Source organism: Pseudophryne corroboree, chromosome 11 (assembly GCF_028390025.1).
Source record: "Pseudophryne corroboree isolate aPseCor3 chromosome 11, aPseCor3.hap2, whole genome shotgun sequence".
Classification (NCBI taxonomy): domain Eukaryota; kingdom Metazoa; phylum Chordata; class Amphibia; order Anura; family Myobatrachidae; genus Pseudophryne; species Pseudophryne corroboree.
Genome location: NC_086454.1, coordinates 184,698,862 through 184,724,329, shown reverse-complemented (window position 1 = coordinate 184,724,329; position 25,468 = coordinate 184,698,862). Strand labels below are relative to the sequence as shown.

The 25,468-nt window shown below is 30.1% G+C and overlaps 14 non-coding genes across 14 annotated transcripts; all 14 read left to right on the top strand.

Annotated features, from left to right (window-relative positions):
- The first annotated feature begins 657 nt into the window (after positions 1 to 657).
- TRNAV-UAC (transfer RNA valine (anticodon UAC)) lies at positions 658 to 730 on the top strand. The gene has a single exon. It is a non-coding gene; the product is annotated as a tRNA-Val (tRNA).
- Positions 731 to 2,654: 1,924 nt separating this feature from the next.
- On the top strand, positions 2,655 to 2,727 carry TRNAV-UAC (transfer RNA valine (anticodon UAC)). Its single transcript has one exon. It is a non-coding gene; the product is annotated as a tRNA-Val (tRNA).
- A 1,929-nt stretch (positions 2,728 to 4,656) lies between these two features.
- TRNAV-UAC (transfer RNA valine (anticodon UAC)) lies at positions 4,657 to 4,729 on the top strand. Its single transcript has one exon. It is a non-coding gene; the product is annotated as a tRNA-Val (tRNA).
- A 1,925-nt stretch (positions 4,730 to 6,654) lies between these two features.
- TRNAV-UAC (transfer RNA valine (anticodon UAC)) lies at positions 6,655 to 6,727 on the top strand. The gene has a single exon. It is a non-coding gene; the product is annotated as a tRNA-Val (tRNA).
- Positions 6,728 to 8,651: 1,924 nt separating this feature from the next.
- TRNAV-UAC (transfer RNA valine (anticodon UAC)) lies at positions 8,652 to 8,724 on the top strand. Its single transcript has one exon. It is a non-coding gene; the product is annotated as a tRNA-Val (tRNA).
- A 1,924-nt stretch (positions 8,725 to 10,648) lies between these two features.
- On the top strand, positions 10,649 to 10,721 carry TRNAV-UAC (transfer RNA valine (anticodon UAC)). Its single transcript has one exon. It is a non-coding gene; the product is annotated as a tRNA-Val (tRNA).
- A 1,925-nt stretch (positions 10,722 to 12,646) lies between these two features.
- TRNAV-UAC (transfer RNA valine (anticodon UAC)) lies at positions 12,647 to 12,719 on the top strand. The gene has a single exon. It is a non-coding gene; the product is annotated as a tRNA-Val (tRNA).
- A 1,925-nt stretch (positions 12,720 to 14,644) lies between these two features.
- On the top strand, positions 14,645 to 14,717 carry TRNAV-UAC (transfer RNA valine (anticodon UAC)). The gene has a single exon. It is a non-coding gene; the product is annotated as a tRNA-Val (tRNA).
- A 1,926-nt stretch (positions 14,718 to 16,643) lies between these two features.
- Positions 16,644 to 16,716, top strand: TRNAV-UAC (transfer RNA valine (anticodon UAC)). The gene has a single exon. It is a non-coding gene; the product is annotated as a tRNA-Val (tRNA).
- Positions 16,717 to 18,631: 1,915 nt separating this feature from the next.
- TRNAV-UAC (transfer RNA valine (anticodon UAC)) lies at positions 18,632 to 18,704 on the top strand. Its single transcript has one exon. It is a non-coding gene; the product is annotated as a tRNA-Val (tRNA).
- Positions 18,705 to 20,629: 1,925 nt separating this feature from the next.
- TRNAV-UAC (transfer RNA valine (anticodon UAC)) lies at positions 20,630 to 20,702 on the top strand. The gene has a single exon. It is a non-coding gene; the product is annotated as a tRNA-Val (tRNA).
- A 1,926-nt stretch (positions 20,703 to 22,628) lies between these two features.
- On the top strand, positions 22,629 to 22,701 carry TRNAV-UAC (transfer RNA valine (anticodon UAC)). The gene has a single exon. It is a non-coding gene; the product is annotated as a tRNA-Val (tRNA).
- A 43-nt stretch (positions 22,702 to 22,744) lies between these two features.
- On the top strand, positions 22,745 to 22,817 carry TRNAV-UAC (transfer RNA valine (anticodon UAC)). Its single transcript has one exon. It is a non-coding gene; the product is annotated as a tRNA-Val (tRNA).
- A 1,925-nt stretch (positions 22,818 to 24,742) lies between these two features.
- Positions 24,743 to 24,815, top strand: TRNAV-UAC (transfer RNA valine (anticodon UAC)). Its single transcript has one exon. It is a non-coding gene; the product is annotated as a tRNA-Val (tRNA).
- Positions 24,816 to 25,468: the final 653 nt, after the last annotated feature.

The following is a 25,468-nucleotide window of genomic DNA, read 5'->3' as shown; positions in this document are numbered from 1 at the left end:
TATGAAAATTCAGTGTTGTGCGACATATAATTGGATTTTTAAACAAAATCACTTAGTGTGTACCTCAGATTTTGGGGCATTTGATTGTCAAGATGACCATAAATATCTTCTAGTGTGAGCACACTTTATGTTGTGGTTTCATAACATAGTGGTTAGCATATCTGCTTTACACGGAGAAAGTCCTGAGTTCAATCCCAAGTGAACCCATGTTTATTAAAAAATCCAGTAAACTGTGATCTTGATAAGAGTACTTACAGTAGATAATAATTGGTCAAGATGTTAGAAATAAAGAATTTTGTATATTTGTTTTCTTCAAATTAAAAATAATCACTTAAAAAACTTTGCAAAATGCTTACTTTAAAATGGATATACACATTTATTTATCATTGCAGTCATTGCTTTTTAATAAAGATTAATATTAAATGTTTAATTATGCAAGGTTGGTCAACCAGGCTATAACTTTCTTTAGCTAGGTGTACCACTATTAAGTATTGGGTCAATTTGCCAAAAATATGGTGCTCTGTTTTTTTTAAATTATATATAATGAAAGAACAATCACTTTGACGTTTCACCGATAATCCGGAACAGTTTACCAAAAATCACTACGACTGTCAGGACAACCAAAAAATTGAACAGTTTGTTATTGTGTTGCATATTGGTTTCATAGTGTAGTGGTTATCACATCTGCTTTACACGCAGAAGGTCCTGGGTTCAATCCCCAGTGGAACCATATTTTTGCACTAATTTATGATTTATGAAAATTTTCTTCACTATTATTCTTATAACATCTGACCTGCTACTGCTCAATGTGAAACATGTCATTTGTTCACTTACAAAATTCAATTTCTTCTCTAAATATGGAAATAAATGTTATTTTTAATATCTATTAGCTTTTAATTATAAAATAACTTATTACAGCAAACAACTGATTAAAAATCTGGAGCAGATTCAAATAATCTTCTTGTTTTATAAGAAATTGGTAGCAATGTATCATATATTTCATTTATAGTAAACAAATAAATTGTAGTATCATATCTAACTACCTTTTTCCATAAATCATCTTAACTGAGTACAGTTAAATAAATCACTTAAACCAACATTTCCATCACCAGTTCACCAAAGCACAGCTATTCTTTCCAGGACTTCACTGTTCACATGACTTCACTAGCAACTTGATAATGCTGCCAAGGTTTGGTATTGCATGATTAATGCATGATAAACTGCAATCATGTTTTGATGTAGCTAATATTCACTTCCAGATTATTTACTTTAAATGTAAATAAATATTTCCATAATTACTATGTGCAAGTTTAGCAAAAATTCTGATAGATTTGACTTCTGGATAGATAGTATATTGATTATTACTAAAGTCTCTTTCGAGTATTATGCTTAAGTTATGTTGTGAAAGGGCATTTATTTATATGTAGTATTTGTAATACAGGCACTTTATGGTAACATGGCAAGAAAAATCACTGAAAAGTGATTTTGATAAGTGTGACACCTGCAGATGATAATTGGTCAAAATGTTAGAAATAATGATTTTTGTGTATATAGTTTTTCAAATTATAAATATTCACTTGAAAAGCTTCAAAAATTCTTTATTTAAAATGGGAATATGCAGGTTTATTCAACATTGCACACATTGCTCTTTGCTAAATTTTTATTTTAAATGTTGGGTAATGCAAGTTTGGTCAACCATGTTACAACTGTCTTTATCTATGTACCCACTATACAATTATTAAAGTCAATTGCAAAAAATTGCTTGTTAATCCTGTTTTACTGGGTAGTGTTTTTAAATGACCATTTGGTGTATTTCCGATAAACCAGAGAACTGATGGTCACAAACACACTCCTTCGGTTATTGAATCGGTCAGCCAAGATAAAAAAAATCTCAGCCTACTATATTAGTGCACTATGTGGTACTTGGAGGTTCTCGATAAACTGACCATATTTTCTGCATTTTTTCATGACTAAGTCATGCTGCTTAATTGCGGACATATGAAAATTCAGTATTGTGCGACATATAATTGGATTTTTAAACAAAATCACTTAGTGTGTACCTCAGATTTTGGGGCATTTGATTGTCAAGATGACCATAAATATCTTCTAGTGTGAGAACAGTTTATGTTGTGGTTTCATAGCATAGTGGTTAGCATATCTGCTTTACACGGAGAAAGTCCTGAGTTCAATCCCAAGTGAACCCATATTTATTAAAAAATCCAGTAAACTGTGATCTTGATAAGAGTACTTACAGTAGATAATAATTGGTCAAGATGTTAGAAATAAAGAATTTTGTATATTTGTTTTCTTCAAATTAAAAATAATCACTTAAAAAACTTTGCAAAATGCTTACTTTAAAATGGATATACACATTTATTTATCATTGCAGTCATTGCTTTTTAATAAAGATTAATATTAAATGTTTAATTATGCAAGGTTGGTCAACCAGGCTATAACTTTCTTTAGCTAGGTGTACCACTATTAAGTATTGGGTCAATTTGCCAAAAATATGGTGCTCTGTTTTTTTAAAATTATATATAATGAAAGAACAATCACTTTGACGTTTCACCGATAATCCGGAACAGCTTACCAAAAATCACTACGACTGTCAGGAAAACCAAAAAAATGAACAGTTTGTTATTGTATTGCATATTGGTTTCATAGTGTAGTGGTTATCACCTCTGCTTTACACGCAGAAGGTCCTGGGTTCAATTCCTAGTGGAACCATATTTTTGCACTAATTTATGATTTATGAAAATTTTCTTCACTATCATTCTTATAACATCTGACCTGCTACTGCTCAATGTGAAACATGTCATTTGTTCACTTACAAAATTCAATTTTTTCTCTAAATATGGAAATAAATGTTATTTTTAATATCTATTAGCTTTTAATTATAAAATAACTTATTACAGCAAACAACTGATTAAAAATATGGAGCAGAATCAAATAGTCTTCTTGTTTTATAAGAAATTGGTAGCAATGTATCATATATTTCATTTATACTAAACAAATAAATTGTAGTATCATATCTAACTACCTTTTTCCATAAATCATCTTAACTGAGTACAGTTAAATAAATCACTTAAACCAACATTTCCATCACCAGTTCACCAAAGCACAGCTATTCTTTCCAGGACTTCACTGTTCACATGACTTCACTAGCAACTTGATAATGCTGCCAAGGTTTGGTATTGCATGATTAATGCATGATAAACTGCAATCATGTTTTGATGTAGCTAATATTCACTTCCAGATTATTTACTTTAAATGTAAATAAATATTTCCATAATTACTATGTGCAAGTTTAGCAAAAATGCTGATAGATTTGACTTCTGGATAGATAGTATATTGATTATTACTAAAGTCTTTTTCGAGTATTATGCTTAAGTTATGTTGTGAAAGGGCATTTATTTATATGTAGTATTTGTAATACAGGCACTTTATGGTAACATGGCAAGAAAAATCACTGAAAAGTGATTTTGATAAGTGTGACACCTGCAGATGATAATTGGTCAAAATGTTAGAAATAATGATTTTTGTGTATATAGTTTTTCAAATTATAAATATTCACTTGTAAAGCTTCAAAAATTATTTATTTAAAATGGGAATATGCAGGTTTATTCAACATTGCACACATTGCTCTTTGCTAAATTTTTATTTTAAATGTTGCGCAATGCAAGTTTGGTCAACCATGTTACAACTGTCTTTATCTATGTACCCACTATACAATTATTAAAGTCAATTGCAAAAAATTGGTTGCTCATCCTGTTTTACTGGGTAGTGTTTTTAAATGACCATTTGGTGTATTTCCGATAAACCAGAGAACTGATGGTCACAAACACACTCCTTCGGTTATTGAATCGGTCAGCCAAGATAAAAAAAAATCTCAGCCTACTATATTAGTGCACTATGTGGTACTTGGAGGTTCTCGATAAACTGACCATATTTTCTGCATTTTTTCATGACTAAGTCATGCTGCTTAATTGCGGACATATGAAAATTCAGTGTTGTGCGACATATAATTGGATTTTTAAACAAAATCACATAGTGTGTACCTCAGATTTTGGGGCATTTGATTGTCAAGATGACCATAAATATCTTCTAGTGTGAGAACAGTTTATGTTTTGGTTTCATAGCATTGTGGTTAGCATATCTGCTTTACACAGAGAAAGTCCTGAGTTCAATCCCAAGTGAATCCATATTTATTTAAAAAATCCAGTAAACTGTGATCTTGATAAGAGTACTTACAGTAGATAATAATTGGTCAAGATGTTAGAAATAAAGAATTTTGTATATTTGTTTTCTTCAAATTAAAAATAATCACTTAAAAAACTTTGCAAAATGCTTACTTTAAAATGGATATACACATTTATTTATCATTGCAGTCATTGCTTTTTAATAAAGATTAATATTAAATGTTTAATTATGCAAGGTTGGTCAACCAGGCTATAACTTTCTTTAGCTAGGTGTACCACTATTAAGTATTGGGTCAATTTGCCAAAAATATGGTGCTCTGTTTTTTTTTTTTAATTATATATAATGAAAGAACAATCACTTTGACGTTTCACCGATAATCCGAAACAGTTTACCAAAAATCACTACGACTGTCAGGACAACCAAAAAATTGAACAGTTTGTTATAGTATTGCATATTGGTTTCATAGTGTAGTGGTTATCACCTCTGCTTTACACGCAGAAGGTCCTGGGTTCAATCCCCAGTGGAACCATATTTTTGCACTAATTTATGATTTATGAAAATTTTCTTCACTATCATTCTTATAACATCTGACCTGCTACTGCTCAATGTGAAACATGTCATTTGTTCACTTACAAAATTAAATTTCTTCTCTAAATATGGAAATAAATGTTATTTTTAATATCTATTAGCTTTTAATTATAAAATAACTTATTACAGCAAACAACTGATTAAAAATCTGGAGCAGATTCAAATAATCTTCTTGTTTTATAAGAAATTGGTAGCAATGTATCATATTTTTCATTTATAGTAAACAAATAAATTGTAGTATCATATCTAACTACCTTTTTCCATAAATCATCTTAACTGAGTACAGTTAAATAAATCACTTAAACCAACATGTCCATCACCAGTTCACCAAAGCACAGCTATTCTTTCCAGGACTTCACTGTTCACATGACTTCACTAGCAACTTGATAATGCTGCCAAGGTTTGGTATTGCATGATTAATGCATGATAAACTGCAATCATGTTTTGATGTAGCTAATATTCACTTCCAGATTATTTAATTTAAATGTAAATAAATATTTCCATAATTACTATGTGCAAGTTTAGCAAAAATGCTGATAGATTTGACTTCTGGATAGATAGTATATTGATTATTACTAAAGTCTTTTTCGAGTATTATGCTTAAGTTATGTTGTGAAAGGGCATTTATTTATATGTAGTATTTGTAATACAGGCACTTTATGGTAACATGGCAAGAAAAATCACTGAAAAGTGATTTTGATAAGTGTGACACCTGCAGATGATAATTGGTCAAAATGTTAGAAATAATGATTTTTGTGTATATAGTTTTTCAAATTATAAATATTCACTTGTAAAGCTTCAAAAATTATTTATTTAAAATGGGAATATGCAGGTTTATTCAACATTGCACACATTGCTCTTTGCTAAATTTTTATTTTAAATGTTGGGTAATGCAAGTTTGGTCAACCATGTTACAACTGTCTTTATCTATGTACCCACTATACAATTATTAAAGTCAATTGCAAAAAATTGGTTGCTCATCCTGTTTTACTGGGTAGTGTTTTTAAATGACCATTTGGTGTATTTCCGATAAACCAGAGAACTGATGGTCACAAACACACTCCTTCGGTTATTGAATCGGTCAGCCAAGATAAAAAAAATCTCAGCATACTATATTAGTGCACTATGTGGTACTTGGAGGTTCTCGATAAACTGACCATATTTTCTGCATTTTTTCATGACTAAGTCATGCTGCTTAATTGCGGACATATGAAAATTCAGTGTTGTGCGACATATAATTGGATTTTTAAACAAAATCACTTAGTGTGTACCTCAGATTTTGGGGCATTTGATTGTCAAGATGACCATAAATATCTTCTAGTGTGAGAACAGTTTATGTTTTGGTTTCATAGCATTGTGGTTAGCATATCTGCTTTACACAGAGAAAGTCCTGAGTTCAATCCCAAGTGAATCCATATTTATTTAAAAAATCCAGTAAACTGTGATCTTGATAAGAGTACTTACAGTAGATAATAATTGGTCAAGATGTTAGAAATAAAGAATTTTGTATATTTGTTTTCTTCAAATTAAAAATAATCACTTAAAAAACTTTGCAAAATGCTTACTTTAAAATGGATATACACATTTATTTATCATTGCAGTCATTGCTTTTTAATAAAGATTAATATTAAATGTTTAATTATGCAAGGTTGGTCAACCAGGCTATAACTTTCTTTAGCTAGGTGTACCACTATTAAGTATTGGGTCAATTTGCCAAAAATATGGTGCTCTGTTTTTTTAAAATTATATATAATGAAAGAACAATCACTTTGACGTTTCACCGATAATCCGGAACAGTTTACCAAAAATCACTACGACTGTCAGGACAACCAAAAAATTGAACAGTTTGTTATTGTATTGCATATTGGTTTCATAGTGTAGTGGTTATCACCTCTGCTTTACACGCAGAAGGTCCTGGGTTCAATCCCCAGTGGAACCATATTTTTGCACTAATTTATGATTTATGAAAATTTTCTTCACTATCATTCTTATAACATCTGACCTGCTACTGCTCAATGTGAAACATGTCATTTGTTCACTTACAAAATTAAATTTCTTCTCTAAATATGGAAATAAATGTTATTTTTAATATCTATTAGCTTTTAATTATAAAATAACTTATTACAGCAAACAACTGATTAAAAATCTGGAGCAGATTCAAATAGTCTTCTTGTTTTATAAGAAATTGGTAGCAATGTATCATATATTTCATTTATAGTAAACAAATAAATTGTAGTATCATATCTAACTACCTTTTTCCATAAATCATCTTAACTGAGTACAGTTAAATAAATCACTTAAACCAACATTTCCATCACCAGTTCACCAAAGCACAGCTATTCTTTCCAGGACTTCACTGTTCACATGACTTCACTAGCAACTTGATAATGCTGCCAAGGTTTGGTATTGCATGATTAATGCATGATAAACTGCAATCATGTTTTGATGTAGCTAATATTCACTTCCAGATTATTTACTTTAAATGTAAATAAATATTTCCATAATTACTATGTGCAAGTTTAGCAAAAATTCTGATAGATTTGACTTCTGGATAGATAGTATATTGATTATTACTAAAGACTTTTTTGAGTATTATGCTTAAGTTATGTTGTGAAAGGGCATTTATTTATATGTAGTATTTGTAATACAGGCACTTTATGGTAACATGGCAAGAAAAATCACTGAAAAGTGATTTTGATAAGTGTGACACCTGCAGATGATAATTGGTCAAAATGTTAGAAATAATGATTTTTGTGTATATAGTTTTTCAAATTATAAATATTCACTTGAAAAGCTTCAAAAATTCTTTATTTAAAATGGGAATATGCAGGTTTATTCAACATTGCACACATTGCTCTTTGCTAAATTTTTATTTTAAATGTTGGGTAATGCAAGTTTGGTCAACCATGTTACAACTGTCTTTATCTATGTACCCACTATACAATTATTAAAGTCAATTGCAAAAAATTGGTTGCTCATCCTGTTTTACTGGGTAGTGTTTTTAAATGACCATTTGGTGTATTTCCGATAAACCAGAGAACTGATGGTCACAAACACACTCCTTCGGTTATTGAATCGGTCAGCCAAGATAAAAAAAATCTCAGCCTACTATATTAGTGCACTATGTGGTACTTGGAGGTTCTCGATTAACTGACCATATTTTCTGCATTTTTTCATGACTAAGTCATGCTGCTAACTTGCGGACATATGAAAATTCAGTGTTGTGCGACATATAATTGGATTTTTAAACAAAATCACTTAGTGTGTACCTCAGATTTTGGGGCATTTGATTGTCAAGATGACCATAAATATCTTCTAGTGTGAGAACAGTTTATGTTGTGGTTTCATAGCATAGTGGTTAGCATATCTGCTTTACACGGAGAAAGTCCTGAGTTCAATCCCAAATGAACACATATTTATTAAAAAATCCAGTAAACTGTGATCTTGATAAGAGTACTTACAATAGATAATAATTGGTCAAGATGTTAGAAATAAAGAATTTTGTATATTTGTTTTCTTCAAATTAAAAATAATCACTTAAAAAACTTTGCAAAATGCTTACTTTAAAATGGATATACACATTTATTTATCATTGCAGTCATTGCTTTTTAATAAAGATTAATATTAAATGTTTAATTATGCAAGGTTGGTCAACCAGGCTATAACTTTCTTTAGCTAGGTGTACCACTATTAAGTATTGGGTCAATTTGCCAAAAATATGGTTCTCTGTTTTTTTTAAATTATATATAATGAAAGAACAATCACTTTGACGTTTCACCGATAATCCGGAACAGTTTACCAAAAATCACTACGACTGTCAGGACAACCAAAAAATTGAACAGTTTGTTATTGTGTTGCATATTGGTTTCATAGTGTAGTGGTTATCACATCTGCTTTACACGCAGAAGGTCCTGGGTTCAATCCCCAGTGGAACCATATTTTTGCACTAATTTATGATTTATGAAAATTTTCTTCACTATCATTCTTATAACATCTGACGTGCTACTGCTCAATGTGAAACATGTCATTTGTTCACTTACAAAATTCAATTTCTTCTCTAAATATGGAAATAAATGTTATTTTTAATATCTATTAGCTTTTAATTATAAAATAACTTATTACAGCAAACAACTGATTAAAAATCTGGAGCAGATTCAAATAATCTTCTTGTTTTATAAGAAATTGGTAGCAATGTATCATATATTTCATTTATAGTAAACAAATAAATTGTAGTATCATATCTAACTACCTTTTTCCATAAATCATCTTAACTGAGTACAGTTAAATAAATCACTTAAACCAACATTTCCATCACCAGTTCACCAAAGCACAGCTATTTTTTCCAGGACTTCACTGTTCACATGACTTCACTAGCAACTTGATAATGCTGCCAATGTTTGGTATTGCATGATTAATGCATGATAAACTGCAATCATGTTTTGATGTAGCTAATATTCACTTCCAGATTATTTACTTTAAATGTAAATAAATATTTCCATAATTACTATGTGCAAGTTTAGCAAAAATGCTGATAGATTTGACTTCTGGATAGATAGTATATTGATTATTACTAAAGTCTTTTTCGAGTATTATGCTTAAGTTATGTTGTGAAAGGGCATTTATTTATATGTAGTATTTGTAATACAGGCACTTTATGGTAACATGGCAAGAAAAATCACTGAAAAGTGATTTTGATAAGTGTGACACCTGCAGATGATAATTGGTCAAAATGTTAGAAATAATGATTTTTGTGTATATAGTTTTTCAAATTATAAATATTCACTTGAAAAGCTTAAAAAATTCTTTATTTAAAATGGGAATATGCAGGTTTATTCAACATTGCACACATTGCTCTTTGCTAAATTTTTATTTTAAATGTTGGGTAATGCAAGTTTGGTCAACCATGTTACAACTGTCTTTATCTATGTACCCACTATACAATTATTAAAGTCAATTGCAAAAAATTGGTTGCTCATCCTGTTTTACTGGGTAGTGTTTTTAAATGACCATTTGGTGTATTTCCGATAAACCAGAGAACTGATGGTCACAAACACACTCCTTCGGTTATTGAATCGGTCAGCCAAGATAAAAAAAATCTCAGCCTACTATATTAGTGCACTATGTGGTACTTGGAGGTTCTCGATTAACTGACCATATTTTCTGCATTTTTTCATGACTAAGTCATGCTGCTAACTTGCGGACATATGAAAATTCAGTGTTGTGCGACATATAATTGGATTTTTAAACAAAATCACTTAGTGTGTACCTCAGATTTTGGGGCATTTGATTGTCAAGATGACCATAAATATCTTCTAGTGTGAGAACAGTTTATGTTGTGGTTTCATAGCATAGTGGTTAGCATATCTGCTTTATACGGAGAAAGTCCTGAGTTCAATCCCAAATGAACACATATTTATTAAAAAATCCAGTAAACTGTGATCTTGATAAGAGTACTTACAATAGATAATAATTGGTCAAGATGTTAGAAATAAAGAATTTTGTATATTTGTTTTCTTCAAATTAAAAATAATCACTTAAAAAACTTTGCAAAATGCTTACTTTAAAATGGATATACACATTTATTTATCATTGCAGTCATTGCTTTTTAATAAAGATTAATATTAAATGTTTAATTATGCAAGGTTGGTCAACCAGGCTATAACTTTCTTTAGCTAGGTGTACCACTATTAAGTATTGGGTCAATTTGCCAAAAATATGGTGCTCTGTTTTTTTTTAATTATATATAATGAAAGAACAATCACTTTGACGTTTCACCGATAATCCAAAACAGTTTACCAAAAATCACTACGACTGTCAGGACAACCAAAAAATTGAACAGTTTGTTATTGTGTTGCATATTGGTTTCATAGTGTAGTGGTTATCACATCTGCTTTACACGCAGAAGGTCCTGGGTTCAATCCCCAGTGGAACCATATTTTTGCACTAATTTATGATTTATGAAAATTTTCTTCACTATTATTCTTATAACATCTGACCTGCTACTGCTCAATGTGAAACATGTCATTTGTTCACTTACAGAATTCAATTTCTTCTCTAAATATGGAAATAAATGTTATTTTTAATATCTATTAGCTTTTAATTATAAAATAACTTATTACAGCAAACAACTGATTAAAAATCTGGAGCAGATTCAAATAATCTTCTTGTTTTATAAGAAATTGGTAGCAATGTATCATATATTTCATTTATAGTAAACAAATAAATTGTAGTATCATATCTAACTACCTTTTTCCATAAATCATCTTAACTGAGTACAGTTAAATAAATCACTTAAACCAACATTTCCATCACCAGTTCACCAAAGCACAGCTATTCTTTCCAGGACTTCACTGTTCACATGACTTCACTAGCAACTTGATAATGCTGCCAAGGTTTGGTATTGCATGATTAATGCATGATAAACTGCAATCATGTTTTGATGTAGCTAATATTCACTTCCAGATTATTTACTTTAAATGTAAATAAATATTTCCATAATTACTATGTGCAAGTTTAGCAAAAATTCTGATAGATTTGACTTCTGGATAGATAGTATATTGATTATTACTAAAGTCTCTTTCGAGTATTATGCTTAAGTTATGTTGTGAAAGGGCATTTATTTATATGTAGTATTTGTAATACAGGCACTTTATGGTAACATGGCAAGAAAAATCACTGAAAAGTGATTTTGATAAGTGTGACACCTGCAGATGATAATTGGTCAAAATGTTAGAAATAATGATTTTTGTGTATATAGTTTTTCAAATTATAAATATTCACTTGAAAAGCTTCAAAAATTCTTTATTTAAAATGGGAATATGCAGGTTTATTCAACATTGCACACATTGCTCTTTGCTAAATTTTTATTTTAAATGTTGGGTAATGCAAGTTTGGTCAACCATGTTACAACTGTCTTTATCTATGTACCCACTATACAATTATTAAAGTCAATTGCAAAAAATTGCTTGTTCATCCTGTTTTACTGGGTAGTGTTTTTAAATGACCATTTGGTGTATTTCCGATAAACCAGAGAACTGATGGTCACAAACACACTCCTTCGGTTATTGAATCGGTCAGCCAAGATAAAAAAAATCTCAGCCTACTATATTAGTGCACTATGTGGTACTTGGAGGTTCTCGATAAACTGACCATATTTTCTGCATTTTTTCATGACTAAGTCATGCTGCTTAATTGCGGACATATGAAAATTCAGTATTGTGCGACATATAATTGGATTTTTAAACAAAATCACTTAGTGTGTACCTCAGATTTTGGGGCATTTGATTGTCAAGATGACCATAAATATCTTCTAGTGTGAGAACAGTTTATGTTGTGGTTTCATAGCATAGTGGTTAGCATATCTGCTTTAACACGGAGAAAGTCCTGAGTTCAATCCCAAGTGAACCCATATTTATTAAAAAATCCAGTAAACTGTGATCTTGATAAGAGTACTTACAGTAGATAATAATTGGTCAAGATGTTAGAAATAAAGAATTTTGTATATTTGTTTTCTTCAAATTAAAAATAATCACTTAAAAAACTTTGCAAAATGCTTACTTTAAAATGGATATACACATTTATTTATCATTGCAGTCATTGCTTTTTAATAAAGATTAATATTAAATGTTTAATTATGCAAGGTTGGTCAACCAGGCTATAACTTTCTTTAGCTAGGTGTACCACTATTAAGTATTGGGTCAATTTGCCAAAAATATGGTGCTCTGTTTTTTTAAAATTATATATAATGAAAGAACAATCACTTTGACGTTTCACCGATAATCCGGAACAGCTTACCAAAAATCACTATGACTGTCAGGAAAACCAAAAAATTGAACAGTTTGTTATTGTATTGCATATTGGTTTCATAGTGTAGTGGTTATCACCTCTGCTTTACACGCAGAAGGTCCTGGGTTCAATCCCTAGTGGAACCATATTTTTGCACTAATTTATGATTTATGAAAATTTTCTTCACTATCATTCTTATAACATCTGACCTGCTACTGCTCAATGTGAAACATGTCATTTGTTCACTTACAAAATTCAATTTCTTCTCTAAATATGGAAATAAATGTTATTTTTAATATCTATTAGCTTTTAATTATAAAATAACTTATTACAGCAAACAACTGATTAAAAATATGGAGCAGATTCAAATAGTCTTCTTGTTTTATAAGAAATTGGTAGCAATGTATCATATATTTCATTTATACTAAACAAATAAATTGTAGTATCATATCTAACTACCTTTTTCCATAAATCATCTTAACTGAGTACAGTTAAATAAATCACTTAAACCAACATTTCCATCACCAGTTCACCAAAGCACAGCTATTCTTTCCAGGACTTCACTGTTCACATGACTTCACTAGCAACTTGATAATGCTGCCAAGGTTTGGTATTGCATGATTAATGCATGATAAACTGCAATCATGTTTTGATGTAGCTAATATTCACTTCCAGATTATTTACTTTAAATGTAAATAAATATTTCCTTAATTACTATGCGCAAGTTTAGCAAAAATGCTGATAGATTTGACTTCTGGATAGATAGTATATTGATTATTACTAAAGTCTTTTTCGAGTATTATGCTTAAGTTATGTTGTGAAAGGGCATTTATTTATATGTAGTATTTGTAATACAGGCACTTTATGGTAACATGGCAAGAAAAATCACTGAAAAGTGATTTTGATAAGTGTGACACCTGCAGATGATAATTGGTCAAAATGTTAGAAATAATGATTTTTGTGTATATAGTTTTTCAAATTATAAATATTCACTTGAAAAGCTTCAAAAATTCTTTATTTAAAATGGGAATATGCAGGTTTATTCAACATTGCACACATTGCTCTTTGCTAAATTTTTATTTTAAATGTTGGGTAATGCAAGTTTGGTCAACCATGTTACAACTGTCTTTATCTATGTACCCACTATACAATTATTAAAGTCAATTGCAAAAAATTGGTTGCTCATCCTGTTTTACTGGGTAGTGTTTTTAAATGACCATTTGGTGTATTTCCGATAAACCAGAGAACTGATGGTCACAAACACACTCCTTCGGTTATTGAATCGGTCAGCCAAGATAAAAAAAAATCTCAGCCTACTATATTAGTGCACTATGTGGTACTTGGAGGTTCTCGATAAACTGACCATATTTTCTGCATTTTTTCATGACTAAGTCATGCTGCTTAATTGCGGACATATGAAAATTCAGTGTTGTGCGACATATAATTGGATTTTTAAACAAAATCACTTAGTGTGTACCTTAGATTTTGGGGCATTTGATTGTCAAGATGACCATAAATATCTTCTAATGTGAGAACAGTTTATGTTGTGGTTTCATAACATAGTGGTTAGCATATCTGCTTTACACGGAGAAAGTCCTGAGTTCAATCCCAAGTGAACCCATATTTATTAAAAAATCCAGTAAACTGTGATCTTGATAAGAGTACTTACAGTAGATAATAATTGGTCAAGATGTTAGAAATAAAGAATTTTGTATATTTGTTTTCTTCAAATTAAAAATAATCACTTAAAAAACTTTGCAAAATGCTTACTTTAAAATGGATATACACATTTATTTATCATTGCAGTCATTGCTGTTTAATAAAGATTAATATTAAATGTTTAATTATGCAAGGTTGGTCAATCAGGCTATAACTTTCTTTAGCTAGGTGTACCACTATTAAGTATTGGGTCAATTTGCCAAAAATATGGTGCTCTTTTTTTTTAAAATTATATATAATGAAAGAACAATCACTTTGACGTTTCACCGATAATCCGGAACAGCTTACCAAAAATCACTATGACTGTCAGGAAAACCAAAAAATTGAACAGTTTGTTATTGTATTGCATATTGGTTTCATAGTGTAGTGGTTATCACCTCTGCTTTACACGCAGAAGGTCCTGGGTTCAATCCCTAGTGGAACCATATTTTTGCACTAATTTATGATTTATGAAAATTTTCTTCACTATCATTCTTATAACATCTGACCTGCTACTGCTCAATGTGAAACATGTCATTTGTTCACTTACAAAATTCAATTTCTTCTCTAAATATGGAAATAAATGTTATTTTTAATATCTATTAGCTTTTAATTATAAAATAACTTATTACAGCAAACAACTGATTAAAAATATGGAGCAGATTCAAATAGTCTTCTTGTTTTATAAGAAATTGGTAGCAATGTATCATATATTTCATTTATACTAAACAAATAAATTGTAGTATCATATCTAACTACCTTTTTCCATAAATCATCTTAACTGAGTACAGTTAAATAAATCACTTAAACCAACATTTCCATCACCAGTTCACCAAAGCACAGCTATTCTTTCCAGGACTTCACTGTTCACATGACTTCACTAGCAACTTGATAATGCTGCCAAGGTTTGGTATTGCATGATTAATGCATGATAAACTGCAATCATGTTTTGATGTAGCTAATATTCACTTCCAGATTATTTACTTTAAATGTAAATAAATATTTCCTTAATTACTATGCGCAAGTTTAGCAAAAATGCTGATAGATTTGACTTCTGGATAGATAGTATATTGATTATTACTAAAGTCTTTTTCGAGTATTATGCTTAAGTTATGTTGTGAAAGGGCATTTATTTATATGTAGTATTTGTAATACAGGCACTTTATGGTAACATGGCAAGAAAAATCACTGAAAAGTGATTTTGATAAGTGTGACACCTGCAGATGATAATTGGTCAAAATGTTAGAAATAATGATTTTTGTGTATATAGTTTTTCAAATTATAAATATTCACTTGTAAAGCTTCAAAAATTATTTATTTAAAATGGGAATATGCAGGTTTATTCAACATTGCACACATTGCTCTTTGCTAAATTTTTATTTTAAATGTTGGGTAATGCAAGTTTGGTCAACCATGTTACAACTGTCTTTATCTATGTACCCACTATACAATTATTAAAGTCAATTGCAAAAAATTGGTTGCTCATCCTGTTTTACTGGGTAGTGTTTTTAAATGACCATTTGGTGTATTTCCGATAAACCAGAGAACTGATGGTCACAAACACACTCCTTCGGTTATTGAATCGGTCAGCCAAGATAAAAAAAAATCTCAGCCTACTATATTAGTGCACTATGTGGTACTTGGAGGTTCTCGATAAACTGACCGTATTTTCTGCATTTTTTCATGACTAAGTCATGCTGCTTAATTGCGGACATATGAAAATTCAGTGTTGTGCGACATATAATTGGATTTTTAAACAAAATCACATAGTGTGTACCTCAGATTTTGGGGCATTTGATTGTCAAGATGACCATAAATATCTTCTAGTGTGAGAACAGTTTATGTTTTGGTTTCATAGCATTGTGGTTAGCATATTTGCTTTACACAGAGAAAGTCCTGAGTTCAATCCCAAGTGAATCCATATTTATTAAAAAATCCAGTAAACTGTGATCTTGATAAGAGTACTTACAGTAGATAATAATTGGTCAAGATGTTAGAAATAAAGAATTTTGTATATTTGTTTTCTTCAAATTAAAAATAATCACTTAAAAAACTTTGCAAAATGCTTACTTTAAAATGGATATACACATTTATTTATCATTGCAGTCATTGCTTTTTAATAAAGATTAATATTAAATGTTTAATTATGCAAGGTTGGTCAACCAGGCTATAACTTTCTTTAGCTAGGTGTACCACTATTAAGTATTGGGTCAATTTGCCAAAAATATGGTGCTCTGTTTTTTTTTAAATTATATATAATGAAAGAACAATCACTTTGACGTTTCACCGATAATCCGAAACAGTTTACCAAAAATCACTACGACTGTCAGGACAACCAAAAAATTGAACAGTTTGTTATTGTATTGCATATTGGTTTCATAGTGTAGTGGTTATCACCTCTGCTTTACACGCAGAAGGTACTGGGTTCAATCCCCAGTGGAACCATATTTTTGCACTAATTTATGATTTATGAAAATTTTCTTCACTATCATTCTTATAACATCTGACCTGCTACTGCTCAATGTGAAACATGTCATTTGTTCACTTACAAAATTAAATTTCTTCTCTAAATATGGAAATAAATGTTATTTTTAATATCTATTAGCTTTTAATTATAAAATAACTTATTACAGCAAACAACTGATTAAAAATCTGGAGCAGATTCAAATAATCTTCTTGTTTTATAAGAAATTGGTAGCAATGTATCATATTTTTCATTTATAGTAAACAAATAAATTGTAGTATCATATCTAACTACCTTTTTCCATAAATCATCTTAACTGAGTACAGTTACATAAATCACTTAAACCAACATGTCCATCACCAGTTCACCAAAGCACAGCTATTCTTTCCAGGACTTCACTGTTCACATGACTTCACTAGCAACTTGATAATGCTGCCAAGGTTTGGTATTGCATGATTAATGCATGATAAACTGCAATCATGTTTTGATGTAGCTAATATTCACTTCCAGATTATTTACTTTAAATGTAAATAAATATTTCCATAATTACTATGTGCAAGTTTAGCAAAAATGCTGATAGATTTGACTTCTGGATAGATAGTATATTGATTATTACTAAAGTCTTTTTCGAGTATTATGCTTAAGTTATGTTGTGAAAGGGCATTTATTTATATGTAGTATTTGTAATACAGGCACTTTATGGTAACATGGCAAGAAAAATCACTGAAAAGTGATTTTGATAAGTGTGACACCTGCAGATGATAATTGGTCAAAATGTTAGAAATAATGATTTTTGTGTATATAGTTTTTCAAATTATAAATATTCACTTGAAAAGCTTAAAAAATTCTTTATTTAAAATGGGAATATGCAGGTTTATTCAACATTGCACACATTGCTCTTTGCTAAATTTTTATTTTAAATGTTGGGTAATGCAAGTTTGGTCAACCATGTTACAACTGTCTTTATCTATGTACCCACTATACAATTATTAAAGTCAATTGCAAAAAATTGGTTGCTCATCCTGTTTTACTGGGTAGTGTTTTTAAATGACCATTTGGTGTATTTCCGATAAACCAGAGAACTGATGGTCACAAACACACTCCTTCGGTTATTGAATCGGTCAGCCAAGATAAAAAAAATCTCAGCCTACTATATTAGTGCACTATGTGGTACTCGATAAACTGACCATATTTTCTGCATTTTTTCATGACTAAGTCATGCTGCTTAATTGCGGACATATGAAAATTCAGTGTTGTGCGACATATAATTGGATTTTTAAACAAAATCACTTAGTGTGTACCTCAGATTTTGGGGCATTTGATTGTCAAGATGACCATAAATATCTTCTAGTGTGAGAACAGTTTATGTTTTGGTTTCATAGCATTGTGGTTAGCATATCTGCTTTACACAGAGAAAGTCCTGAGTTCAATCCCAAGTGAATCCATATTTATTTAAAAAATCCAGTAAACTTTAATCTTGATAAGAGTACTTACAGTAGATAATAATTGGTCAAGATGTTAGAAATAAAGAATTTTGTATATTTGTTTTCTTCAAATTAAAAATAATCACTTAAAAAACTTTGCAAAATGCTTACTTTAAAATGGATATACACATTTATTTATCATTGCAGTCATTGCTTTTTAATAAAGATTAATATTAAATGTTTAATTATGCAAGGTTGGTCAACCAGGCAATAACTTTCTTTAGCTAGGTGTACCACTATTAAGTATTGGGTCAATTTGCCAAAAATATGGTGCTCTGTTTTTTTAAAATTATATATAATGAAAGAACAATCACTTTGACGTTTCACCGATAATCCGGAACAGTTTACCAAAAATCACTACGACTGTCAGGACAACCAAAAAATTGAACAGTTTGTTATTGTATTGCATATTGGTTTCATAGTGTAGTGGTTATCACATCTGCTTTACACGCAGAAGGTCCTGGGTTCAATCCCCAGTGGAACCATATTTTTGCACTAATTTATGATTTATGAAAATTTTCTTCACTATCATTCTTATAACATCTGACCTGCTACTGCTCAATGTGAAACATGTCATTTGTTCACTTACAAAATTAAATTTCTTCTCTAAATATGGAAATAAATGTTATTTTTAATATCTATTAGCTTTTAATTATAAAATAACTTATTACAGCAAACAACTGATTAAAAATCTGGAGCAGATTCAAATAATCTTCTTGTTTTATAAGAAATTGGTAGCAATGTATCATATTTTTCATTTATAGTAAACAAATAAATTGTAGTATCATATCTAACTACCTTTTTCCATAAATCATCTTAACTGAGTACAGTTAAATGAATCACTTAAACCAACATGTCCATCACCAGTTCACCTAAGCACAGCTATTCTTTCCAGGACTTCACTGTTCACATGACTTCACTAGCAACTTGATAATGCTGCCAAGGTTTGGTATTGCATGATTAATGCATGATAAACTGCAATCATGTTTTGATGTAGCTAATATTCAGTTCCAGATTTTTTACTTTAAATGTAAATAAATATTTCCATAATTACTATGTGCAAGTTTAGCAAAAATGCTGATAGATTTGACTTCTGGATAGATAGTATATTGATTATTACTAAAGTTTTTTTCGAGTATTATGCTTAAGTTATGTTGTGAAAGGGCATTTATTTATATGTAGTATTTGTAATACAGGCACTTTATGGTAACATGGCAAGAAAAATCACTGAAAAGTGATTTTGATAAGTGTGACACCTGCAGATGATAATTGGTCAAAATGTTAGAAATAATGATTTTGGTGTATATAGTTTTTCAAATTATAAATATTCACTTGAAAAGCTTCAAAAATTATTTATTTAAAATGGGAATATGCAGGTTTATTCAACATTGCACACATTGCTCTTTGCTAAATTTTTATTTTAAATGTTGGGTAATGCAAGTTTGGTCAACCATGTTTCAACTGTCTTTATCTATGTACCCACTATACAATTATTAAAGTCAATTGCAAAAAATTGGTTGCTCATCCTGTTTTACTGGGTAGTGTTTTTAAATGACCATTTGGTGTATTTCCGATAAACCAGAGAACTGATGGTCACAAACACACTCCTTCGGTTATTGAATCGGTCAGCCAAGATAAAAAAAATCTCAGCCTACTATATTAGTGCACTATGTGGTACTTGGAGGTTCTCGATAAACTGACCATATTTTCTGCATTTTTTCATGACTAAGTCATGCTGCTTAATTGCGGACATATGAAAATTCAGTGTTGTGCGACATATAATTGGATTTTTACACAAAATCACTTAGTGTGTACCTCAGATTTTGGGGCATTTGATTGTCAAGATGACCATAAATATCTTCTAGTGTGAGAACAGTTTATGTTTTGGTTTCATAGCATTGTGGTTAGCATATCTGCTTTACACAGAGAAAGTCCTGAGTTCAATCCCAAGTGAATCCATATTTATTTAAAAAATCCAGTAAACTGTGATCTTGATAAGAGTACTTACAGTAGATAATAATTGGTCAAGATGTTAGAAATAAAGAATTTTGTATATTTGTTTTCTTCAAATTAAAAATAATCACTTAAAAAACTTTGCAAAATGCTTACTTTAAAATGGATATACACATTTATTTATCATTGCAGTCATTGCTTTTTAATAAAGATTAATATTAAATGTTTAATTATGCAAGGTTGGTCAACCAGGCTATAAGTTTCTTTAGCTAGGTGTACCACTATTAAGTATTGGGTCAATTTGCCAAAAATATGGTGCTCTGATTTTTTAAAATTATATATAATGAAAGAACAATCACTTTGACGTTTCACCGATAATCCGGAACAGTTTACCAAAAATCACTACGACTGTCAGGACAACCAAAAAATTGAACAGTTTGTTATTGTATTGCATATTGGTTTCATAGTGTAGTGGTTATCACATCTGCTTTACACGCAGAAGGTCCTGGGTTCAATCCCCAGTGGAACCATATTTTTGCACTAATTTATGATTTATGAAAATTTTCTTCACTATCATTCTTATAACATCTGACCTGCTACTGCTCAATGTGAAACATGTCATTTGTTCACTTACAAAATTCAATTTCTTCTCTAAATATGGAAATAAATGTTATTTTTAATATCTATTAGCTTTTAATTATAAAATAACTTATTACAGCAAACAACTGATTAAAAATCTGGAGCAGATTCAAATAATCTTCTTGTTTTATAAGAAATTGGTAGCAATGTATCATATTTTTCATTTATAGTAAACAAATAAATTGTAGTATCATATCTAACTGCCTTTTTCCATAAATCATCTTAACTGAGTACAGTTAAATGAATCACTTAAACCAACATGTCCATCACCAGTTCACCTAAGCACAGCTATTCTTTCCAGGACTTCACTGTTCACATGACTTCACTAGCAACTTGATAATGCTGCCAAGGTTTGGTATTGCATGATTAATGCATGATAAACTGCAATCATGTTTTGATGTAGCTAATATTCACTTCCAGATTTTTTACTTTAAATGTAAATAAATATTTCCATAATTACTATGTGCAAGTTTAGCAAAAATGCTGATAGATTTGACTTCTGGATAGATAGTATATTGATTATTACTAAAGTTTTTTTCGAGTTTTATGCTTAAGTTATGTTGTGAAAGGGCATTTATTTATATGTAGTATTTGTAATACAGGCACTTTATGGTAACATGGCAAGAAAAATCACTGAAAAGTGATTTTGATAAGTGTGATACTTGCAGATGATAATTGGTCAAAATGTTAGAAATAATGATTTTTGTGTATATAGTTTTTCAAATTATAAATATTCACTTGAAAAGCTTCAAAAATTCTTTATTTAAAATGGGAATATGCAGGTTTATTCAACATTGCACACAGTGCTCTTTACTAAAGTTTTATTTTAAATGTTGGGTAATGCAAGTTTGGTCAACCATGTTACAACTGTCTTTATCTATGTAGCCACTATACAATTATTAAAGTCAATTGCAAAAAATTGGTTGCTCATCCTGTTTTACTGGGTAGTGTTTTTAAATGACCATTTGGTGTATTTCCGATAAACCAGAGAACTGATGGTCACAAACACACTCCTTCGGTTATTGAATCGGTCAGCCAAGATAAAAAAAAATCTCAGCCTACTATATTAGTGCACTATGTGGTACTTGGAGGTTCTCGATAAACTGACCATATTTTCTGCATTTTTTCATGACTAAGTCATGCTGCTTAATTGCGGACATATGAAAATTCAGTGTTGTGCGACATATAATTGGATTTTTAAACAAAATCACTTAGTGTGTACCTCAGATTTTGGGGCATTTGATTGTCAAGATGACCATAAATATCTTCTAGTGTGAGAACAGTTTATGTTTTGGTTTCATAGCATTGTGGTTAGCATATCTGCTTTACACAGAGAAAGTCCTGAGTTCAATCCCAAGTGAATCCATATTTATTTAAAAAATCCAGTAAACTTTGATCTTGATAAGAGTACTTACAGTAGATAATAATTGGTCAAGATGTTAGAAATAAAGAATTTTGTATATTTGTTTTCTTCAAATTAAAAATAATCACTTAAAAAACTTTGCAAAATGCTTACTTTAAAATGGATATACACATTTATTTATCATTGCAGTCATTGCTTTTTAATAAAGATTAATATTAAATGTTTAATTATGCAAGGTTGGTCAACCAGGCAATAACTTTCTTTAGCTAGGTGTACCACTATTAAGTATTGGGTCAATTTGCCAAAAATATGGTGCTCTGTTTTTTTAAAATTATATATAATGAAAGAACAATCACTTTGACGTTTCACCGATAATCCGGAACAGTTTACCAAAAATCACTACGACTGTCAGGACAACCAAAAAATTGAACAGTTTGTTATTGTATTGCATATTGGTTTCATAGTGTAGTGGTTATCACATCTGCTTTACATGCAGAAGGTCCTGGGTTCAATCCCCAGTGGAACCATATTTTTGCACTAATTTATGATTTATGAAAATTTTCTTTTCTTGGTTTCATAGTGTAGTGGTTATCACATCTGCTTTACACGCAGAAGGTCCTGGGTTCAATCCCCAGTGGAACCATATTTTTGCACTAATTTATGATTTATGAAAATTTTCTTCACTATCATTCTTATAACATCTGACCTGCTACTGCTCAATGTGAAACATGTCATTTGTTCACTTACAAAATTCAATTTCTTCTCTAAATATGGAAATAAATGTTATTTTTAATATCTATTAGCTTTTAATTATAAAATAACTTATTACAGCAAACAACTGATTAAAAATCTGGAGCAGATTCAAATAATCTTCTTGTTTTATAAGAAATTGGTAGCAATGTATCATATATTTCATTTATAGTAAACAAATATATTGTAGTATCATATCTAACTACCTTTTTCCATAAATCATCTTAACTGAGTACAGTTAAATAAATCACTTAAACCAACATTTCCATCACCAGTTCACCAAAGCACAGCTATTCTTTCCAGGACTTCACTGTTCACATGACTTCACTAGCAACTTGATAATGCTGCCAAGGTTTGGTATTGCATGATTAATGCATGATAAACTGCAATCATGTTTTGATGTAGCTAATATTCACTTCCAGATTTTTTACTTTAAATGTAAATAAATATTTCCATAATTACTATGTGCAAGTTTAGCAAAAATGCTGATAGATTTGACTTCTGGATAGATAGTATATTGATTATTACTAAAGTTTTTTTCGAGTATTATGCTTAAGTTATGTTGTGAAAGGGCATTTATTTATATGTAGTATTTGTAATACAGGCACTTTATGGTAACATGTCAAGAAAAATCACTGAAAAGTGATTTTGATAAGTGTGACACCTGCAGATGATAATTGGTCAAAATGTTAGAAATAATGATTTTTGTGTATATAGTTTTTCAAATTATAAATATTCACTTGAAAAGCTTCAAAAATTCTTTATTTAAAATGGGAATATGCAGGTTTATTCAACATTGCACACATTGCTCTTTGCTAAATTTTTATTTTAAATGTTGGGTAATGCAAGTTTGGTCAACCATGTTACAACTGTCTTTATCTATGTACCCACTATACAATTATTAAAGTCAATTGCAAAAAATTGGTTGCTCATCCTGTTTTACTGGGTAGTGTTTTTAAATGACCATTTGGTGTATTTCCGATAAACCAGAGAACTGATGGTCACAAACACACTCCTTCGGTTATTGAATCGGTCAGCCAAGATAAAAAAAATCTCAGCCTACTATATTAGTGCACTATGTGGTACTTGGAGGTTCTCGATAAACTGACCATATTTTCTGCATTTTTTCATGACTAAGTCATGCTGCTTAATTGCGGACATATGAAAATTCAGTGTTGTGCGACATATAATTGGATTTATAAACAAAATCACTTAGTGTGTACCTCAGGTTTTGGGGCATTTGATTGTCAAGATGACCATAAATATCTTCTAGTGTGAGACCAGTTAATGTTTTGGTTTCATAGCATTGTGGTTAGCATATCTGCTTTACACAGAGAAAGTCCTGAGTTCAATCCCAAGTGAATCCATATTTATTTAAAAAATCCAGTAAACTGTGATCTTGATAAGAGTACTTACAGTAGATAATAATTGGTCAAGATGTTAGAAATAAAGAATTTTGTATATTTGTTTTCTTCAAATTAAAAATAATCACTTAAAAAACTTTGCAAAATGCTTACTTTAAAATGGATATACACATTTATTTATCATTGCAGTCATTGCTTTTTAATAAAGATTAATATTAAATGTTTAATTATGCAAGGTTGGTCAACCAGGCTATAACTTTCTTTAGCTAGGTGTACCACTATTAAGTATTGGGTCAATTTGACAAAAATATGGTGCTCTGATTTTTTAAAATTATATATAATGAAAGAACAATCACTTTGACGTTTCACCGATAATCCGGAACAGTTTACCAAAAATCACTACGACTGTCAGGACAACCAAAAAATTGAACAGTTTGTTATTGTATTGCATATTGGTTTCCTAGTGTAGTGGTTATCACATCTGCTTTACACGCAGAAGGTCCTGGGTTCAATCCCCAGTGGAACCATATTTTTGCACTAATTTATGATTTATGAAAATTTTCTTCACTATCATTCTTATAACATCTGACCTGCTACTGCTCAATGTGAAACATGTCATTTGTTCACTTACAAAATTCAATTTCTTCTCTAAATATGGAAATAAATGTTATTTTTAATATCTATTAGCTTTTAATTATAAAATAACTTATTACAGCAAACAACTGATTAAAAATCTGGAGCAGATTCAAATAATCTTCTTGTTTTATAAGAAATTGGTAGCAATGTATCATATATTTCATTTATAGTAAACAAATAAATTGTAGTATCATATCTAACTACCTTTTTCCATAAATCATCTTAACTGAGTACAGTTAAATAAATCACTTAAACCAACATTTCCATCACCAGTTCACCAAAGCACAGCTATTCTTTCCAGGACTTCACTGTTCACATGACTTCACTAGCAACTTGATAATGCTGCCAAGGTTTGGTATTGCATGATTAATGCATGATAAACTGCAATCATGTTTTGATGTAGCTAATATTCACTTCCAGATTATTTACTTTAAATGTAAATAAATATTTCCATAATTACTATGTGCAAGTTTAGCAAAAATGCTGATAGATTTGACTTCTGGATAGATAGTATATTGATTATTACTAAAGTCTTTTTCGAGTA